Consider the following 5,318-nt stretch of genomic DNA (forward strand, 5'->3'; position numbering starts at 1 on the left):
GTGTGTTTGACTATCACTTGACGGAGAGGGGAAAATTCAAAAAGGCTCACTAATGACATAATTTTTTCTCAACAAAACTAAACAAAAAGTGGAAGAGAATTGTTAGTTGTCGAAACGGTGAAGGCAAGATGGAATTCGGTAGGTCATTTAGAAACACATTATGTGATTCTGACAATGGGACGATTCGTAAAAAAAGTCAAGTTTTCGATTCTCTGCCATTAAATGTGTCACCCCCATAATAATATAATATCCGGAAAGAGTGTTCCACTATGACCTGACGGAGAGGGGAAAATCCAAAAAGGCTCACTAATGACATTATTTTCTATCAACAAAACTAATCAAACAGTGGAAGAGAATTGTCATTTGTCGAAACGGTGAAGGGAATATGGAATTCGGTAGGTCATTTAGAAACACGTTATGTGATTCTGACAATGCCACGTTTTGTAAAAAAAAGTCAAGTCTTCGAGGCTCTGCCATTGAATGTGTCACCCCCATAATAATATAATATTCGGGAAGTGTGTTTCAATATGACTTGACGGAGAGGGGAAAATCCAAAAAGGCTCACTAATGACATTATTTTTTCTCAACAAAACTAATCAAAAAGTGGAAGAGAATTGTTATTTGTCGAAACGGTGAAGGGAATATGGAATTCGGTAGGTCATTTAGAAACACGTTATGTGATTCCGACAATGCCACGTTTCGTAAAAAAAAATCAAGTCCTCGATTTTCTGCCATTGAATGTGTCACCCTCATAATAATATAATATTCGGAAATTGTGTTTCACTATGACTTGACGGAGAAGGGAAAATCCAAAAAGGCTCACTAATGACATTGTTTTTTCTCAACAAAACTAATCAAAAAGTGGAAGAGAATTGCTAGTTGTCGAAACGGTGAAGAGTAGATGGAATTCGGTAGGTCATTCAGAAACACGTTATGTGATTCTGACAATGCCACGTTTCATAGAAAAAATTCAAGTCCTCGATGCTCTGCCATTGAATGTGTCACCCCCATAATAATATAATATTCGGAAAGTGTGTTTGACTATGACTTGACGGAGAGAGGAAAATCCAAAAAGGCTCACTAATGACATAATTTTTTCTCAACAAAACTAATCAAAAAGTGGAAGAGAATTGTTAGTTGTCGAAACGGTGAAGGGAAGATGGAATTCGGTATGTCATTTAGAAACACATTATGCGATTCTGACAATGCCACGATTCGTAAAAAAATTTAAGTTTTCGATGCTCTGCCATTGAATGTGTCACCGCCATAATAATATAATATTCGGAAAGTGTGTTTCACTATGACTTGACGGAAGATGGAATTCGGTAGGTCATTTGGAAACGCCCCATGTGATTCCGACAATGCCACGTTTCGTAAAAAAAAATCAAGTCCTCGATTCTCTGCCATTGAATATGTCACCCCCATAATAATATAATATTCGGAAATTGTAATTCACTATGACTTGACGGAGAGGGGAAAATCCAAGAAGGCTCACTAATGACATTGTTTTTTCTCAACAAAACTAATCGAAAAGTGGAAGAGAATTGTAAGTTGTCGAAACGGTGAAGAGAAATGGAATTCGGTAGGTCATTTAGAAACACGTTATGTGATTCTGACAATGCCACGTTTCATAAAAAAAAGTCAAGTCCTCGATGCTCTGCCATTGAATATGTCACCCCCATAATAATATAATATTCGGAAAGTGTGTTCCACTATGACCTGAGGGAGAGGGGAAAATCCAAAAAGGCTCACTAATGACATTATTTTTTCTCAACAAAACTAATCAAACAGTGGAAGAGAATTGTTATTTGTCGAAACGGTGAAGGGAATATGGAATTCGGTAGGTCATTTGGAAACACCTCATGTGATTCCGACAATGCAACGTTTCGTAAAAAAAAAGTCAAGTCTTCGATTCTCTGCCATTGAATGTGTCACCCCCATAATAATATAATATTCGGAAATTGTGTTTCACTATGACTTAACGGAGAGGGAAAATCCAAAAAGGCTCACTAATGACATTATTTTTTCTCAACAGAACTAATCAAAAAGTGGAGAAGAATTGTTATTTGTCGAAACGGTGAAGGGACTAAGGAATTCGGTAGGTCATTTAGAAACACATTATGTGATTCTGACAATGCCACGATTCGTAAAAAAATTCAAGTCTTCGATGCTCTGCCATTGAATGTGTCACCCCCATAATAATATAATATTCGGAAAGTGTGTTTCACTATGACTTGACGGAGAGGGAAAATCCAAAAAGGCTCACTGATGAAATTATTTTTCCTCAACAGAACTAATCAAAAAGTGGAAGAGAATTGTGAGTTGTCGAAACGATGAAGGGAAGATGGAATTCGGTAGGTCATTTGGAAACGCCCCATGTGATTCCGACAATGCCACGTTTCGTGAAAAAAAATCAAGTTCTTGATACTCTGCCATTGAATGTGTCACCCCCATAATAATATAATATTCGGAAATTGTGTTTCACTATGACTTGACGGAGAGGGGGAAATCCAAGAAGGCTCACTAATGACATTGTTTTTTCTCAACAAAACTAATCAAAAAGTGGAAGAGAATTGTAAGTTGTCGAAACGGTGAAGAGAAATGGAATTCGGTAGGTCATTTAGAAACTCGTTATGTGATTCTGACAATGCCACGTTTCATAAAAAAAAGTCAAGTCCTCGATGCTCTGCCATTGAATGTGTCACCCCCATAATAATATAATATTCGGAAAGTGTGTTCCACTATGACCTGACGGAGAGGAGAAAATCCAAAAAGGCTCACTAATGAAATTATTTTTTCTCAACAAAACTAATCCAACAGTGGAAGAGAATTGTTATTTGTCGAAACGGTGAAGGGAATATGGAATTCGGTAGGTCATTTGGAAACGCCTGATGTGATTCCGACAATGCAAGGTTTCGTAAAAAAAAGTCAAGTCTCCGATGCTCTGCCATTGAATGTGTCACCCCCATAATAATATAATATTCGGAAAGTGTGTTTCACTATGACTTGACGGGGATGGAAAATCCAAAAAGGCTCACTAATGATATTATTTTTCTCAACAGAACTAATCAAAAAGTGGGAGAAAATTGTTATTTGTCGAAACGGTGAAGGGAAGATGGAATTCGGTAGGTCATTTAGAAACACGTTATGTGATTCTGACAATGCCACGTTTCGTAAAAAAAAGTCAAGTCCTCGATTCCCTGCCATTGAATGTGTCACCCGCATAATAATATAATATTCGGAAATTGTGTTTCACTATGACTTGACGGAGAAGGGAAAATCCAAAAAGGCTCACTAATGACATTGTTTTTTCTCAACAAAACTAATCAAAAAGTGGAAGAGAATTGTTACTTGTCGAAACGGTGAAGGGAAGATGGAATTCGGTATGTCATTTAGAAACACATTATGCGATTCTGACAATGCCACGATTCGTAAAAAAATTCAAGTCTTCGATGCTCTGCCATTGAATGTGTCACCGCCATAATAATATAATATTCGGAAAGTGTGTTTCACTATGACTTGACGGAAAGGGAAAATCCAAGAAGGCTCACTAATGACATTGATTTTTCTCAAAAAAACTAATCAAAAAGTGGAAGAGAATTGTTAGTTGTCGAAACGGTGAAGGGAAGATGGAATTCGGTAGGTCATTTGGAAACGCCCCATGTGATTCCGACAATGCCACGTTTCGTAAAAAAAAATCAAGTCCTCGATTATCTGCCATTGAATATGTCACCCCCATAATAATATAATATTCGGAAATTGTGTTTCACTATGACTTGACGGAGAGGGGAAAATCCAAGAAGGCTCACTAATGACATTGTTTTTTCTTAACAAAACTAATCGAAAAGTGGAAGAGAATTGTAAGTTGTCGAAACGGTGAAGAGAAATGGAATTTGGTAGGTCATTTAGAAACACGTTATGTGATTCTGACAATGCCACGTTTCATAAAAAAAAGTCAAGTCCTCGATGCTCTGCCATTGAATATGTCACCCCCATAATAATATAATATTCGGAAAGTGTGTTCCACTATGACCTGAGGGAGAGGGGAAAATCCAAAAAGGCTCACTAATGACATTATTTTTTCTCAACAAAACTAATCAAACAGTGGAAGAGAATTGTTATTTGTCGAAACGGTGAAGGGAATAAGGAATTCGGTAGGTCATTTAGAAACACATTATGTGATTCTGACAATGCCACGATTCGTAAAAAAATTCAAGTCTTCGATGCTCTGCCATTGAATGTGTCACCCCCATAATAATATAATATTCGGAAAGTGTGTTTCACTATGACTTGACGGAGAGGGAAAATCCAAAAAGGCTCACTAATGACATTATTCTTTCTCAACAAAACTAATCAAAAAGTGGGAGAGAATTGTTACTTGTCGAAACGGTGAAGGGAATATGGAATTCGGTAGGTCATTTAGAAACACGTTATGTGATTCTGAAAATGCCACGTTTCGTAAAAAAAATTCAGATCTTCGATGCTCTACCATTGAATGTGTCACCCCCATAATAATATAATATTCGGAGAGTGTGTTTCACTATGACCTGACGGAGAGGGTAAAATCCAAAAAGGTTCACTAATGACATTATTTTTTCTCAACAAAACTAATCAAAAAAAGGAAGAGAATTGTTATTTGTCGAAACGGTGGAGGGAATATGGAATTCGGTAGGTCGTTTAGAAACGCGTTATGTGATTCCAAGTATGCCACGTTTGGTAAAAAAAAGTCAAGTTTTCGATTCTCTGCCATTGAATCTGTCACCCCCATAATAATATAATATTCGGAAAGTGTGTTTCACTATGACTTGACGGAGAGGGAAAATCCAAAAAGGCTCACTAATGATATTATTTTTCTCAACAGAACTAATCAAAAAGTGGGAGAGAATTGTTATTTGTCGAAACGGTGAAGGGAAGATGGAATTCGGTAGGTCATTTAGAAACACGTTATGTGATTCTGACATGCCACGTTTCGTAAAAAAAAGTCAAGTCCTCGATTCCCTGCCATTGAATGTGTCACCCGCATAATAATATAATATTCGGAAATTGTGTTTCACTATGACTTGACGGAGAAGGGAAAATCCAAAAAGGCTCACTAATGACATTGTTTTTTCTCAACAAAACTAATCAAAAAGTGGGAGAGAATTGTTACTTGTCGAAACGGTGAAGGGAATATGGAATTCGGTAGGTCATTTAGAAACACGTTATGTGATTCTGAAAATGCCACGTTTCGTAAAAAAAAGTCAGATCTTCGATGCTCTGCCATTGAATGTGTCACCCCCATAATAATATAATATTCGGAGAGTGTGTTTCACTATGAC

This window comes from Diorhabda sublineata, chromosome Y, assembly GCF_026230105.1.
Source record: "Diorhabda sublineata isolate icDioSubl1.1 chromosome Y, icDioSubl1.1, whole genome shotgun sequence".
Classification (NCBI taxonomy): domain Eukaryota; kingdom Metazoa; phylum Arthropoda; class Insecta; order Coleoptera; family Chrysomelidae; genus Diorhabda; species Diorhabda sublineata.